Source organism: Piliocolobus tephrosceles, chromosome 8 (genome assembly GCF_002776525.5).
Source record: "Piliocolobus tephrosceles isolate RC106 chromosome 8, ASM277652v3, whole genome shotgun sequence".
In the NCBI taxonomy this organism is placed as follows: domain Eukaryota; kingdom Metazoa; phylum Chordata; class Mammalia; order Primates; family Cercopithecidae; genus Piliocolobus; species Piliocolobus tephrosceles.
Window position 1 is genome coordinate 88925974 of NC_045441.1, and position 17999 is coordinate 88943972.

General features: G+C 35.6%; 1 protein-coding gene across 2 annotated transcripts in view; it reads left to right on the plus strand.

Moving 5' to 3' along the window:
• Positions 1–17999, plus strand: part of SEMA3E (semaphorin 3E) — a 278691-nt gene that overhangs the window by 184954 nt on the left and 75738 nt on the right. The window lies entirely within an intron of this gene.

The following is a 17999-nucleotide window of genomic DNA, read 5'->3' on the forward strand; positions in this document are numbered from 1 at the left end:
TCACTGAACAATTTTATTTGCTTAATTCGCCCACTTAAGAACATCTCTTAACATCAAACTGTGTTCTCTGTTGTGTTATATTAATATTTTCATTAATTTAACCACCAAACTGGAATATGTATATAGGTGTGTGTGTATGTGTGTGTATATATATAATTTACATAAATAAAATATAATATTTTACAAGGGGCATGCAAAGACTTTTTGATTCTGTAATTATTTTCTTATGGTCAGATGAGGTAGGGAATGCAGGAGGAGGGAATATTTCAAACTGAGTTAAGGTAAATATTACTTGGTGCCAGTTACAAATCTCTTCCGCTAAGACTTTGCCACTAGGTGATACTGCATAATAAAAGCAAATCCCAACTGAATCCTGCCACACTTATAATACTTACTAGCAAGCAGGCTCAAAGTCATATAACCTATTCCTGTAAGCTGAGTGAATCTCAACTCTCATTAATTTTAGGTACATTTTGAAGCACTGTATATCACAATTTTACCCTGAAGCATGTGAAACAATATACTCATGTAGAATCTGTTATCTTTCATCTACATTGGAAGGCAGAGTCCTACACTAAGACAAGGCACAGATAAAATAGAGTTCTAGGTATTCTGTTGTTAAGCAGCTAGACTCATGATTCTTATATTCCATTTATGAAGTGCAGCAGTGGCCATAAAATATTAATATTTTAAGCCACCACATACAAACAACACCATTTCACCACTAAAATATTATTTCTGATATTCCTTATACTAGTTAACACTCAGGTGCAAATATAATTCGAAGTATTTGAAGTGCTTAATAGCTGCCCCTAGAGAGTGCCCGTGATTTAACTACTTCAGCTGTTAACTATCTGTATAGGCAGATTCTATCATTAGCATATTTTAAATGTTAACTAGCCACCCCTAGTTGTAGATTAAATTAAGTAACATCTAAAATACATCACGGTGTATTTACTGAATCATTTTAAAGAAACAATGCAGTTGATATAATGGAAGAACTTTAGGGATATGGAAGGCGAATCAGGCCACTGTAAGGTCAGAATATATAGATGTATACAACAAAGTATACATAAGTATATATGTGTGTATGTGTAGACACAGAATATATACCTCTTGTCGTGCAAGTCTGCTAGAAACAAATTCAGTTTCATTTATTTTTAAATGCTTTTGTTTCACCTGTATTTTTAAAGGAATTTTCCTTCTTATAGAATTCTGGGTTAAAAGTTGCTTTGTGGTTTTGTTTTGTTTTCTCCTTTCAGTATCTCAAAACTACTTTGTCTTCTAATCTCTTTCTAATATAAAGTAAAGCTTTATTCCTATTGATGTTTCCCTTTTAAAATTGCTTTTATCTTTTCAGATTTTGTCTTTATCATTGCTTTTCAACAGTTTCAATAGTGTGACTTTATGTGTGAAGGAGTGGGAGGGATCAGTATCTGTATTTCTTAGGATACTGAGATTCTTGGATACCTAACGTTATTCTTTCCATCTAATTTGGTAAATTTTGGTCATTATTTTTTCAAATAATATTTCTCCTTTACCCACTCCTTTCCTTCAGGATACACACACACACACACACACACACACACGTATATACATGTTTATATATATATATTTCTTATATATAAGAAATATATATGCATATTTATATACTTGTATATAAATAACAGAAAAAGAAAAATATATATATATATATTTGCTAGACTTCTAGGCATTGATCTAAGACACACAGTTCATTTTTATTCAACCTTTTTTTCCTCTACTTTTCAGATTGGAAAAATTCTATTGATTTATATTCAAATTCATGTGCTCTTTCTCCTGATATCTCCAATACGCTACTAATCTCACCCCATTGGATGTACCATACAGAGCGTAGTTTACCTGAAAGGTGTATTAGCCCATGTAAATTTGCAATGGGCAGTAGCCACCTTTTTCAGCTTTGCAGTCACTGCCTTTTATTTACTTGCACATACAGTTCAGATTTTGGACAGCGATGTTGAAGATAATTTACAAGGATACATATCATAGCTTCTAGATTTCACCACTCACTTTTCTGCTTGAGTTCTAGCCATTCATTTCCACATGAATTAAGGGATTTCCTTAAGTGAAAAATCTCTCTAGTCTTTGTCTATTCTAAATTGATCTCCAGTGCCTTTTAGACGTTTTAAAAAATAAATCATATATATATATATATATACACACATATATATAGTTTATCATCATTTTATTTGAAAGATTTGTCCAGTATAAGATGCATTATCAGTAGCAGAACTGGAACTTGGTGTACTTTAGCTTCATACACATGATAGTGAATAACTTTATCTCACATAATTATCTAAATATTAAATATGATTGAAATATTTGAGTCATGTTAGAATCTTTAAATATGATTGACTATTATTTCAATCAAATTCCAATAGTTGAATGCTTATATGATTGAAATACTATCCCCCATAATTATCTAAATATCAGATATAATATATTTTGAAAAAATTATATATATACATACATGTCACAAGAGGAACTGGTGACCATCCAATAATAAAAGCAGTATTAGATTTATCCCCAAAACACCATTTAAAGTCTTGATGCAATTTTACATGAGGGAATGAAAAGTTACAAATCATTTCGTCAAGGAGAATACTTTGATTAAGTAGCGAAGAGGCAGTGATGTATGGAATCGGTTTGCAGAAATTTATGTTGATTAGAGAACAGCAGGAGATAAAACTGGGATAAGTTGGTGGAAGATTTTAATACTAGACATTGGCACTCTGTGTTATTGTAAAGACAGCACGGAGACCATGAAGGAGTTTTGAACAGAGTATTTGATTGACAAGACATTCATAATATTTAAGATTGATTCAAGCAGGGAGAGATGAAAAGCAGAGAGAAATTTAAGGAGGCTATTACATGATCTTTATGAGAGATCATGAAGGTATTTAACACTGTTGTTGCAATAGTAAAGAAAAGGAAGTGTTGAACTCAAGTGAGAAGCTGCTCAGCAGGAGAGTTTCTCTAACTTAGCATTTTGTCTGATGTCAAAGATGAAAGGGAATCAAAAAACAATTCTAACTTTATTTCTTGCTGATTGGGAAGAAATACAAAGTTCTTACCAGCAAGAGAGAGCTATGGAAGCGGGGTAGGTTTTTGTAAGAATCTAACAGATGTCCAGTATTTCTGTTTTAATTTTTTCATTTTCACTTATGGTTATTTGAAAGATTGAGTCTGGAGCTAGGAGAGGGTGTTCTCAGAATAGATTGAATTATTAAACCCTGGGGGAGTAGTTAATAGTTTCCTCTGAGAGTCTGTCTTCTCTTCCTCTCTCTCTCTCTCTTTCATACTGCTCTCACTTTTCTTTTCTCACTCTCACTTTCCCAAAATAACTGGAAAAGTGCCATTATTTAGGTGCTGGTAGAATTTCTAGGGAGTATCATGACCACTCAGAGAAAGATTGGATATAAGGCAAATCAGGTTAGTGCAAAATCAGAATTACATTTGTAAAAGAAGAACAGTTTTAAAAGGATAGTTAATATTATGAAAGGTACAGTTTTAGTAAGGGGATAAGTAATTAGAAAGGGAATTACTGAATAGTGACACAATAAATGCAATAATGTCATTGATTTAATCAAGAAATAGAGTCGTGCTGGGCACAGTGGCCTGTAATTCCAGCACTTTGGGAGGCTGAGGCTGACGGATCACTTGAGGTCAGGAGTTCAAGACCAGCCTCAGCCTGGCCAATATGGTGAAACCCTGTCTCTACTAAAAATACAAAAATTAACCAGACATAGTGGCCAGCACCTGTAATCTTGACTACTTGGGAGGCTGAGGCAGGAGAATTGCTTGACCCTGGGAGGCAGAGGTTGCAGTGAGCCAAGATCGTACTATTGCACTCCAGCCTGGGCAACAAGAGCAAGACTCTGATTCGAAAATAAATAAATAAATAAATGAAAGAAACAGTCGTTAAAGAAAATAAATATAAAGAAAAACATAAAAAGTGTAAGAACGCTGAAAGAAGATTTTTCTTAGAATAGCAGATAGAGAAAACTTAAATTATTTATTTTTTGCTACAGGCGTTGTTGATGAGCTTTTGATTTTGCATCCTACTTAATCCCTCTATTTTTATGGGGGGATTTCATGGAGAATTAAATGAATGTCGCTTCTACTATTCTCTCAAAAGTCTGAGAGTACTTTTTAAACATTAACAAGTGATACAGATATAAACTACTACAAGTTTATGTCTACCTCTGATTTTACTCATGTCTCAAAGAAAACAGAAATTATGTGTTGAATGTAGACGCTCAGACAATAAGAAAGAGAGTTTTATGTATAAAGCACATATTTCTAGATAATTGACAGACACCTTGAACTCTTACAAAATTAAGATGGTTTTCATTACTTAACAGCCAACATTTCTCTTAAGAATGAGAAGACTTTAACACAATAATATTAGCATGTTACTATTTGTATTAGTTTTCTTTCTTGCAAAAAAATTACCAAAAATGTAGCTGATTAAAACACAGCTTCACACACTTATGATCTCACAGTTTCTATGGGACAAGAGAGTCCAGGCACTGTTTAGTTGGCTTCTCTGCTAAAGGTCTACCAAGGCTGAAATCAAGGTGCTACAATCTTTCTGGAGCTCAGGGTCATATTCCAAGTTGATGAGGTTATTGGCAGAATTCATTTCCTTGCAGTTGTAAGACCAAGGTCGTTATTTTCTAGATGGCTGTCAACCAGGGCCTGCTGTCAGCTTCTAAGGGCCACGTGCAGTTCCTTGCCGTGCGGCCCTGTCATAACATGGCTGCATACTTCTTCTAGGCCAGCAGGCAAATCTTTCTGTTCAGTTTATTAAGAGGGAATCATACAACACAGCTTCATCATGACAATGACTATCCCATCATGTCTGCTATATAAAGTAGTATAAGGAGTGATTTCTTACCATATTCACAGGTGGGCCTACACCCAGAGGAAGGGGATTGTATAGTACAACTATATTTGAGAGTGGGATTCTTGAACAACATAAACATTCTACCTACCACAGTATTCTTTCCATATCTTACATGTGAAAGAACGGTTGCATTAATACAGGTGTTTTTAGAAAATGTTTCTGGGAGAGGCAAGGCATAGGCCCTGAATGAAGGATGAGAAATGAAGCTGTTCTTTGTTTGAAATTTGTAGTGCTCCTCTTAAAAGAAAACTGCATTTCTCCTTGCAAAGATTAAGGGATGAAAGTGTGGGCCATCTCCAGAATTTTTCTGCCCAAACCTGGGAAAATTTGATTGTCCTTGAGAGCATAAGCATTTGAATATAGACTGCTGCCATATTTTAACAGTGTACAGTATCTTTTCTCAGTCTATATTTACAGCATATTTATATTAAGTATGCCGACTAAATTAGTCATGCAAATATATTTTGCATCAAACAGTGTTCGCTATGATTTTCAGTATATGGTTTTGATAAAAGTTTCCTCTAGTGCAGAAAGTAGCAGCGCGCTATTTGGATAATCATAAAGGTTATACATATACCTCTGAGAATACAAATCTCTCTGAAAATATGTTAGACACTTTACACAAATAATGTTTTTACAAGGTAGTCCACAGTTAAATGTTATAGACTGGAAATATGTCTTTTTCTAGTTGTTTGTATTCTGTAGTTAAATATTTTGTATAATGACAGCAAGAGATTGCTATTTAGACATAACAATGTTCTTGCCTTTTAAAGTCATGTGTGTTATATGTTATCTCATTGGTCCCTGAAAGCTTGAACTCCATATTTTAAGTAACTATTGAAAATACATTTTTAGGCAATGGTTATTATTCCAAGTAAATTGAAACATACATGCTACAAATACATGAATTTTAAAATCAGATGTTTTCCTCAAAAGTATTTTATTAATGTTTGTTTCTTAACTTTGTTTTGGTTCTGTTTATAGTACAAAGTAAAAATTTCATTGGGATATTCAGGAAAACTTGTAAGTTTTTGAGGTTCACCCATTATGTGACTGAAATTTGTCTTTTCTCTTTTACAACTGAGATCACTATAGCCATGCATTTAATATTCTTTGTCCTTTCACAAAGAAATATGCATATCTTAATTTCACAAACCATTTTCTTTAATATCAGTTCTTCCTGTACCCAATTCTAAACCCCTGAAATTCTGAAGATTTCCAAATTTGTTATTTTAATGAGTTTCTGTTGTATCTGTTTATTACTGCTTGTTTATCAAAATTATCTTAATAGTACATAAAAGTATTAAAGATAATCATTTTAAAATAATTTGTAAAAATCTAGAGTGGGTAATAGCCAATTGAATAGAATAAATATATGAAAATTTACATTACTTTTTATAACATTTATACTTTCAGATAATTTTTATATACTAAACTAGACTTTAGTTAACAAAAATGTCCAGTTTATAATTTGTACCAAGATTTTTTATAAACATTATTGGTCACGTGATATGAAGAATGACTCTGGTCTGTAATTTCTTGATCCATTTATGTGAAAATAATACATAGAAATGTTTTACTGATTTTAAAATTATGATAATTTTTAATATTCTCATTTCGAATAAGTGATTAGAAGGTAATGAGTACCCCCTATGAAGTCAGGATATGTTTTGTTTTGGTCTCAGTCTATGAGAGTTTCATTCTGCAGACTAATAACTGTATATGGTTTTGTTTGTTTTGTTTTGACTTTTGCTAGAAAAGTAATGGAGATTAAGGGTCATAAAAAGGGAGATTACCTGACAATGGTATTTTTTTTTTTTTCAGTAGGAGAAATGGGAGTATTTTATGCATTGGATTTGATATTGAAAGTTAAATGTGGAAGAGAAAACTATTTACACTAATGTAGTAGTTATCCGATAAATATCCAGCTCATGCTTGTAATTCCAGCACTTTGGGAGGTCAAGGTGGGCAGATCATGTGAGGTCAGGAGTTCGAGACTAGACTGACCAACGTGGTGAAACCCCATCTCTACAAGGAATACAAAAAATTAGCCAGTCATGGTGGCAGGCCCCTGTAATCCCAGCTATTCCAGAGGCTGAGGCATGAGAATTGCTTGAACCTGGGAGGTGGAGTTTACAGTGAGCCAAGATCGCACCACTGCATTCCAGCCTGGGTTACAGAGCAAGACTCCATCTCAAATACACACACACACACACACACACACACACAAATATATAAATAGTATATATAATATATAAAATATGCATTTATATAAAAATATACAATATAAATAATATATAAATATATATATAAATTAGCATTAGAAGAATTCAGTGAAAACTAATACTTTAAAAGAAATTATGCATTTTATCCATTGGAATATGCCATTTTCTACATTGTTTCTTCTTTTTTTACTGAAATCAAAAGACACTTTTCAGTGCAGCTAATAGAAAAGGCACTGTTATGTTCCCCGGGGGCATTAAAAGGTGAGCCTGACACTTTCTCCAGAAGCCTGTAGTCTATTATTTTTGTCATTTTAAAATGCCCAAGGTTATTTAAAAATGTTCCAGAATAGAGGGATTGTTCCTTCTGGCCTTCCTCTCCTGTCAATCTTATTAGTGAAAGCTGGTTAAATGATTTTCTGATGGGAAGGAAAAGAGGATTCCCTGTGCTAATTTTTGTCTGAAAATGATTATACGAAAGCTCTTGGAAAGGTATACTTCTTGACAAACGTCACTTATGGATCACTCTTTTGCCTCCTCCCTGTGTGTGAGGCAGTCAGTAAGAAACTCCACTCTCTAGCACCATGTGCCTGTGAGCAAAGAGAAGGCCCAGAGAGAAACAGCGTGATGCTTACTTATGTTGCTGAGCAGCCTTGCTGGTGGCCGCTAGGGAATGAGGGAGCGGGAGAGACATATGTTGAACCAGAACTCTGTAACTAATTAAAGAACTAGGAGGCTAAATTCACAGGGAGCAGTGAGTGCTTCTATGAGGGCTTTTTTTTCCCCCCTTACTTGAACAAATATAAATACATGGAAGAAGTCAAAATAAGGAAAAGTGAAAGGCTCCAAAGCCAACGTTTGCCCACCCCTTCCATGGCACTCCTAACTCTGATTTTGTTGATTTTCACTCAAAATATTTCATGGACATTCATACACACACAGCCCCACACCCACCCACACACACACACACACACACACACACACACACATATGGATATAATTCTATCTCATTCATTCAAATGCCTGCCTAGTATTTCACGGTAAGAATAAACCATAATGTGTTTAATTAAGCAATTTATCTTTAAACTGTTAATCCTGAGGCTACAGCAAACCAGAAGAAGGAGAATGAGTGTGGTGCTTTGAGTGGTTTGGCACCTAAAGGGCAAATGAGCTTCTCATGGTTGCGACCCAGCAAGCATTCACGTCTCTTTAGTTTGATCAGACATTAGAAACTGGCAGCAATATACCCAATTCAGCTCACAGATGTGCTTTGTTTGTCACAGACAGTGTTTCTTGTTTGTTTTCTTGCAAAGAGCCTACATTTAAAAACCGGTTGGTTTCACATAGTAAATTGTGATTTTCAATGGACCCACATAAAAAGAACCAGTGGGTGCTAAGTAGTTGCAGCCCCACTTTCCAATGGGACATGTGCTTAACAATATTCCACAGTTTCCATTAAGCACACAATGCACACTTGCACCCAGGCTCTTTGCCAGTTTGCCATCTCCACCTGGCCCTAAGAGGCATTTGCATTTGCTGCTCAAGTACTAGAAGGAATATGCACCTCCTCAAAACGCTTAAGTGCTTAGAATCTAGTAGTAAATAACTATGGAATGAGTGAATGTGTGAATAAATGAATGGGTTTGTTACATTTATGCCTTGATATAAAGATCCAAGATTCTAAGTCTAAATTAAAAATTTTCAGGACTTAATTATCATATGTAAAAGATTTAGTTAAATTAGGTGAATTTTTGTTTTCTTAAACCCTTTTTTGGTTAAGTTGGTTAAAGTGTTTATAAAAGGAATTTGCAAGTCCCCCTGTATTAGTCTATAAAGACCTGCTTGAAACTGGGTAATTCATAAAGGAAAGAGGATTAATTGACTCACATTTCCATAGAGCTGAGGAAGCCTCAGGAAACTTACAATCATGGTTGAAGTGGAAGCAAACATGTCCTTCTTCACATGATGGCAAGAAATAGACATGCTGAGCAAAGGGTGAAAAGCCCCTTATGAAGTCATCAGATCTCATGAGAACTTACTCACTATCACAAGAACAGGATGGTAGAAACTGCCCCAGTGATTCAATTATCTCTACCTGGTTCCTCCCATGACTCGTGGGGATTATGGGAGCTATAATTCAAGATGAGATTTGGGTGGGAACACAACCAAAGCATATTGCCTCCTCTCCTGACAACTTTTTTCTTTTAATTATATAGATTCTGTCAACTCTTGGAAAGGTTTAGTGGTAACATGATAATATGTATTTGTTTTTACTTTTCTGGTCTTTAAAACATAAATTAAGCATAACATAAACAGCAGAGACATTCGTTAAGTACACCTGTTTTGTTAACTTTTAAAATGAGTAAAGAAAAGTATACGACAAAAAATTGTAACCTATGATTCTTTTCAAAAATTGAACACATCAGTTTAAGCAGCATCTAAATCAATAAATAGAACATCAATGCCCCAGAATCTGTTGTCCCCCTTCAATAACTACCCCCCAAATAAACACTGCTGTGATTCCTATCATCATAGATTAGTTTTGCCTCATTTAGAATTTTATGTAATGGAATCATACACCATGTACTTTTTTTGTGGTTAGCTTATTTTGCTCAACAGTTATACAGAGATTGATCTACACTGTGTGTAGTTTTAGTTCATATGTTTTCATTACTCTATTTTATTTCTTTACATGGATATAACATAATTTACTTTCCCACTCTTTTTCTGATCATTCTAATTATTTATAGCAATTGTGCTGTAATTATGCTGCTATGAGCATTCTTATCCATAACTTTTGGTGAACTTAAGGGTATGTTTTCAGTTAGTATATTTTAGTAGTGGAATTGCTGTGCCATAGAGGATACATTAGTAAATACTACTAAACCATTTTTGAGTGATTGTACCTATTTTGTGCCCACAAGTGGTATATAAGTTTTCCATTTACCCCACATTAAGCCTTGTCTGTCTTTTTCCTAGCATTCTAATGGCTGCATAGTAGTATCACACTGTGATCTTAATTTCTACTTTTCTGATGCTCAAGAAAATTGTGTGCCTTTTATAGGCTTATTGAGGCTTTGGGTCACTTTTGAGCTGAAGTCTTCAGTTTGTCATTTAAGAGCTGTTTGACATTTGCAAATAGGTTTGTTACGGGATTTTACGAGGGAGCAAGTATAACATATACAATTCAATACTCTGCATGCAGCAAATAATCAGTGAAAGATAATTCCTATATGGCCCCATTTTGTGCTGTTTAAAACAGAAAATTTAAAACCAAGGCCAAAATAAAATTGGGAGGAAACAGTAGAAGACAGCAGTTGATTTATATGTATATATAAGGAGGGGGTGGGAAAAGAGAAACAGGGAAAGAGAACAAAACCAACATTTTCTGATTATGATATTGAACTTCTTGAAAAGGTAAGTCTGAAAGAAAAGATGTGCTGTATAGTCCTCATTAGTGTGTGAGGGAGTGGAGATTAATGGTATAAGCTTTTGATTCAAGAATACCTGGGTTTTTATTTTGTCTCTGTAATTTAACTAGATCTGTTATAAGGTTTTTAATAATATTGTCTTCATAAAGTCAGTAGTGAAAATTAAATTTATATATGTATGAAATTAATACAAAAAAAGAATATAAAATATTTTAAGCATAAAATATTTTTAAAATCCAAAATAAAAATTAGGCTAGTTGTGGTGGCTCATGCCTGTAATCCAAGAACTTTGGGAGGCCAAGGCAAGAGGATTACTCCAGCCCAGGAGTTTGAGACCAGCCTGAGCAACATGACGAAACCCTGTCTTTACCAAAAATACAAAAGTTAGCTAGGTGTGGTAGTGTATGCCTATAGTCCCAGCTGCTCAGGAGCCTGAGGTAGGAGGATCACTTGAGCCCAGGAGGTGGAGGTTGCAGTGAGCCGAGATTATGCCATTGCACTCCCGCCTGGGTGACAGAGCCAGAACCTGTCTCTAAAATAAATAAATAAATAAATACAATTTTAAAAAATAAAATTTAATTGTATAAAAATTCAAACCTAAAATGTAAGTTATATGTATGTACTTGGCCAGTAGCAAATTAGGTACTTAATATAAAGTAGCTATTTTTATTGACTTTTCTGTCTTTGAACCTTGAGACATAATTGTAAATTAATTCTTGATATAAGGGTCAGTATCCATAATAAGTCAATTACAAGAAAAACCTGAGGCTTTCTATGTATGAATTTTTGTGTCTCATACTAAGAGCTTAATGTTATCCTAGTTCATCACTTTTCGCATTTATGATACTGTGGCAACCAGATGATTTCTTTCCTTTATGCGGCTACTGAGTAATGGTGGATGTTTTGTAGCAGCTACATTAATATGCTTTAGGTTGGAAATGTTATCAGATTCAGTTTTCAAATTTTCTTTAAAGGATCTGGAGAAACTTTGAAAAAATATACCTGAAGACCTTAAAATTCTGTAACTCTAAAGATATATTTCGCATTTGTTGAAATAATGACTCTAAGAAGAAAATTTGCTAGCTTGGTAGGACTTTCTTGGTTTTTGTTTTGTTTTGTTTTTATTTTAGAATAGGGTCTCACTCTGTTGCCCAGGCTTGAATGTAGTGGCACGATCATAGCTCACTGTAGCCCTGGACTCCTAGCCTCAAGAGATCCTCCCACTTCAGCCTCACAAAGCACTGGGCTTATAGACATGAGCCACCACACTCAGCCAGAAGTTTTTTTGTTTTTAAGAATATGTTTACTAAGATATTTGGATGATATTAGGTGATTAAGTAATACATTGACTCCTTAACAGTAACTTGAATTTTATTAGTGTAGTCAAGTTGAATTAGTTATAAATTCAGTCACACACTATATTGCTAATTCATGGACATGATATGGAACAGATGTGCCTAGAGTTAAATTTGGCGGGCTAATTAAAATATTGGCTTGATTAAAATGACTTGCTTTTTCTGGGCTGGCAAGATGAATTCTGTCAGGTTTTACTTTCCAAATGGAAATTAAAGTATTTTAAATGTAAGTCAACTCTAATTTTACTCATTTATTGTGTTAACTTTCAAAATTCCACATTGTTATAGATATTTTGTCCAGAAACTTTATTTTGAGTGTGTGAATTAAACAGCTGGACAGAGAAAGATAAAAAAGAGAAGTGGATGAGTTCAGTAGAAAAAGAGGATTCATTGTGTTAACATTATTTTCCTATTAGAAATTGAAAAAAGCAATATATGAGCCTCAAACAGAAAGAAATCTTTTATTATCCTACTGTTGGAAAAATATCATTTGGCATGGCACTTACCACTTTGGCCACTGTGCCTTTGTTTACTGGCCTATCTTCTCCAGCATTTTCCATACTAACTGCATCTTTAATGTCACTGGAGAGATATGCCCCCAATGTTTCTATCTCTCTTCCTGAATGTCTTTTCTATTTTGCATTTGGAGTAAATAAATAAGCTTCTGTGTTCATCTTTCACTTTTCTCCAGTGATAGCCTTCCTTCTTCTAAGATGAAAAATGTTGCATAGACTTTGTTGTTGTTGTTGTTGTTGCTGTTTTTTGAGACACAGTCTCACTCTGTCACACAGGCTGGAGTGCAGTGGTGCGGTCTCGGTTCACTGCAGCCTCCACCTCCTGAGTTCAAGCGATTTTCCTGCCTCAGCCTCCTGTGTAGCTGGGACTACAGGCACCCGCCACCATGCCTGGCTAATTTCTTTTGTATTTTTAGTAGAGACGGGGTTTCACCATATTGGCCAGGATGGTCTCAATCTCCTGACCTCGTGATCCACCCACCTTGGCCTCCCAAAGTGCTGGGATTACAGGCGTGAGCCACTGGTCCCAGCCAAAATGTTGCATAGAGTTTTATATGTCTGCCCATATTCTCATATTTGAACCATTTGACAGACTTTGTAGTCTATATTGATTAATTGATCAATATATAGATTCAGTTTTATTTATGGAATAAAATTCTGGAGCAAAATTAACAAGCTGTTCTTTCATCCTAGTCCAATGTCCTTAGGACAGTTTGTTTTTCTCTCTAATCCTCGATTTTCTCGTTTGCAAAATTACTTAAGAGGGCATCAACTAAATCCAAAATAGCATGTAGTGAAGTAGTATTGTCTATCTCACAATCTTATTGTAAGAATCAAATTATTCCAATAAGAATCTTAATGAATAGAGCTACCACGTATTAAGTACATACCCTGTGCCAGATGTTTCTGTTTATTTATGTTGATACTCATAACACTTTCACAAGGGAGGAATTGTTACTCTCATTTAGCAAATGAAGAAAGTAAGAAATGAAGTCACTTCTTAATGCTATACAGTACTGAAAGAACTTGAGCTTCATGGTCAAAGGCCAAGTTATTTTCATTATAATGTGTTGCTTTCCCAAATTACATACTATATTGATGGATTTTGTAAAGCTATGAAGGGTCACATAGAGAGTTTAACGTTGGTAACAATTGTGTCTAAGCAACATCTGTTGTGTGAATCTACACCTTCCACTGCTTTTCCACTCTTTCTTTCAATTTGATCTTCATCCTCAGCTGTCAGTAGGCATCTCATTTTCAGTCTTTCAATACCCTCAGATTTTGCTTCCTTTTGACACAGGGGAGACATCACTGCGGTGATATTCACAAAACACCACCACAAACTACTTGGTTCTTTATGTATCTGTGTATTCACCTTTATAATTCATTAACTTTGATTCAGTTGAACCTTTTGTTTTCTCCACTGCTGTTTGAAACTGCTGAATATCATTAGAGACAATTGTAGGATGCCTTCACTGTTATTCAGATGAGCCTGTGTATTTTAGCCCTTAATTAACTCTTGGCATTGTCCAAGTTGCTCCTATTCCGGAGGGTGGATGGGAGTAGATTAATGTAGTGGAAAGAATACAGGCTTTAGGAGCAACAGATGAAATTTCAAATCCAAAGTCTGCTACTCACTAGCTGTGTAACCCTGAGTCAATACTTAATGACGTTGAGCTTCAGTTTCTTCATCTATAAACTTAAGACTCCATTTTAATGAGTAGCTTGTCAAAGTTGCATGGATTTTCTGACATCATAAATGGGAAAGCAGCTGCCTTAGGGACTGGAATGTAGTAAGTGTACAAAGATGCTACTTTTGTTCATGTTAAGTCTCCAACGCTGCCTTCATAGTTTTTTGACTCAAAGCATTTGAAATATCTCCTACTTAAAAAAACAAATGGAGGCCATAAAGTAAATGTCCATAACTTCTACCTCTCTTTCACTTCTAAATTTAAATATTTGGTGGTACCTTCCCCCTTTCTCAGATGAAGCCCTCACTCTTCTTTCTCAGATTATTTATTCCACCTATACTCTTTTTATTTATTTATTTTTTGAGATGAAGTCTCACTCTTGTTGGCCAGGCTGGAATGCAATGGTATGATCTCGGCTTACTGCAACCTCTGCCTCCTGGGTTCAAGCGATTCTTCTGCCTCAGCCTCCCAAGTTGCTGGGATTACAGGTGCCCGCCACCACGCCTGGCGAATTTTTGTATTTTTAGTAGAGATAGGGTTTCACCATGTTGTCCAGGCTTGTCTTGAACTCCTGACCTCAGGCCCAATGCCCACCTCAGCCTCCCAGAGTGCTGGGATTACAGGCGTAAGCCACTGTGCCCGGCCCCACCTATACTCCTGATCACATCTCTTCATTTCTTCATTACTTTAATCCACCAAATATCCTTTTCTTTTCTTTCCACTTCTACCTTCCAGCATATAAAAATGTTTTAGAGTTCTCTATTCTCAAAATAAAAATTGTAAAACAAACAAAAATTTTGCCCCAACCTTACTCAACCTACAAGCTGATTTATTGACTCCAGCATTTTCTAAAATGTCTTGAACAAATAGTCTGTATTTGCTATCTTTGCTTCCTCAACTTCCATTTACTCTTTGACTCAAGGTGCATCTATCACTGTTGAAATGGACTGGTTTTTGTTACCCACAGCCTTCTAGTTGCTAAATATCTTCCTTAACTCATTTTCCTCTACTACTTCCTTGCTGCATCTGACAGTATTAGTAATTTTCAAATAGAAGCTTTCTCCTTTTCATTTTTAGGAGCATGTTTTCCCCATAGTTTTGAAATGCTGAGACTGGTCACAGTGGCTTGCACCTGTAATCCCAGCACTTTGGGAGGCCAAAACAGGAGGATCACCTGAGGTCAGGAGTTTGAGACCAGCCTGGCCAACATGGTAAAATCCTGTCTCTACTAAAAACACAAAAATTAGCCAGGCTTGGTGACCTGTGCCTGTAGTCCCAGCTGCTCTAGGGGCTGAGACAGGAGAATCGCTTGAACCCCAGAGGCGGGAGTTGCAGTGAGCCAAGATTGAGCCACTGTACTCCAGCCTGGGTGACAGAATGAGACTCCATCTCAAAAAAAAAAAAAAAAAAAAAAAAAAAATGCTGAATATTCTGCCTTCCCAGCCTTTTAAATGTTGATGATTGCAGGAATTATGTTCTTGTTCTGTGCTTTCCAACATTGCGTGCTTTCCTTGGTATTCTTATTTCTTTATATAGGTAAATCTACCCACTGTTGACTGACTCCAAAATCATATTCCCATAATTGATCTTTATATAGAAATCTATAATCACATTTTCTGTGCTTACTGGACATTTATCCATAAAGTAATTTCCTAGAGACAATGTAAGACAACCATGCTTTTAATAAATAAAACTCTGCACATTCAGGTTGACAAAGGAGGGAGGACTTCATAACAAGAGGAAGAGACAGATCCTAAGCTTCCTTCATGACTCTCCTCTCCAAAGAAAGAGGAGAAATGTTGTGCCGTGTTTCAAAGACAGTATATTCCCTAATTTGTCCATGTATTCACTATGCTGATTCCTTTACTTGGAAAATTCTTATCCTTATTCTCTGTTTGGAACATCCTAACTCATCCATCAAGACTCAGATCATACATCATCTCCTCTATTAAGCTTTTATCAACCTCTATCAGATGAGGCTAATTCTTTCAATGCTTAGTGATTAATTTGGATTTTAATTGTACTTAAGACAAAACTTAATTTTGAATTAGTATCTCTAGAGAAGAGACTGTTATTTCTATCTCTATATTTTCATGCTTCAACATAATGCTGGCAGTAGTCATTGAAATCATTCATTGAAAACATGTAATAAACATATATATGTTTATTATATATGTATACAGATACATATACATACATCAGGTCATTATTTTACTTAACATTATTTAACATAACCTAGTTATTTATAAATTATTAATTGCTAGAATTTTAAAAAGTTGTTGAATTAGCATAAATCAATAAAAGATGCTTCTGAATAGAATTGAGTATTGTGTTGACTTTTAAGTTTAAGACTGGTATGTTCAAACATTTGAATAATCTTTCAATATTTTTTGAATTTTTAAAATCAATATTGAAAATTCAAGGTCACATATATGCAAGTATATATATGTATGTACAAATATAAATGTATATATGATGATCTTTCCAGATTTCTGGACTAATTACTCTTTGTTTCCTCTTCCATACTAATCACATATAAATCATCATTTAAATTTTTGTCTCTTATATAATGTGTTTAGTGAACTGCTTTTATTTTAACCTTGATTTGGAATGAATCATAGGCTATCAGGCTGTGCAAATAAACCTTTGCTTAACTCAAATTAACAAAGCCTTGGTTGAATACGTCAGGGGAGGCAGTATCTAGTCTGTCTTGCTGTAATTCTGCTGTGACCTATGCCACTTCATATAACTGATGCTTTGTTATTGTGATGACACTTTTGCTTTCTACCCTTTTTCCATCAGAAGTGGATACCTAATGGGCTCTTTCATGTTCCAAGGGTTTAGATTTTTGTTCAGGAACTCTAATCCAACCCTTGGGGTCCTACTTTTGGTTTTGACCCGTCTTCAATCCAATACCCTGTCACCATGTCAGAAAGGTCCTATACAAAGGTACTCCACTACCCTGTCTCTTCTTGAATTGATGGTTAGTATGGGCAGTAACTGGATGTCTCTTTGCTATGTCAGCCTTACTCTATTCTTATCGTACTTGTTCTGGCTTTACCATCACAGAACTGCTCAAGCCCTGGGGCTCTGTTCCGACAGTCTCTTCTCTCTGTATTCCCCTTCTGGTTTCCCCAGTCCCTAATATCTACACCCTCACAACTCAGTCTACTTGCATCAACACAAGTTACTAGGAAGGAGAGTTGCTACAATGAACTAGAAATTCCAAGGACATTTTATTAGCTATGCTGCAGAATTAGACAGAGGAAAGTGCTAAAGTTCAAATAATTCTACTTGACAGAGCAGTGCTTCCTCATGGGGAGCGTAGAAGTTCTGGTAAACTCTCAGGAGGGTGGAGAGTTCCTTGCCGGGAACATCAGGAAGGTGACTAAGTGAAAACACATAATTCTATATGATGTAGAGGATGGTCTAAACAAAGTTGTAGCGAAAAAGGCTGTAAAGACAAAGCAAAACACAACACAGCACACAAACAAAAACCTGACCCCCAGTGTGGCAGCTTTAGCAAACATAGAAGAAAAGAGGCCGGGCGCGGTGGCTCACGCCTGTAATCCCAGCACTTTGGGAGGCCGAGGCGGGCGGATCACAAGGTCAGGAGATCGAGACCACAGTGAAACCCCGTCTCTACTAAAAATACAAAAAATTAGCCGGGCGCAGTGGCGGGCGCCTGTAGTCCCAGCTACTCAGGAGGCTGAGGCAGGAGAATGGCGGGAACCCGGGAGGCGGAGCTTGCAGTGAGCTGAGATCCGGCCACTGCACTCCAACCTGGGCCACAGAGCGAGACTCCGTCTCAAAAAAAAAAAAAAAAAAAAAAAAAAA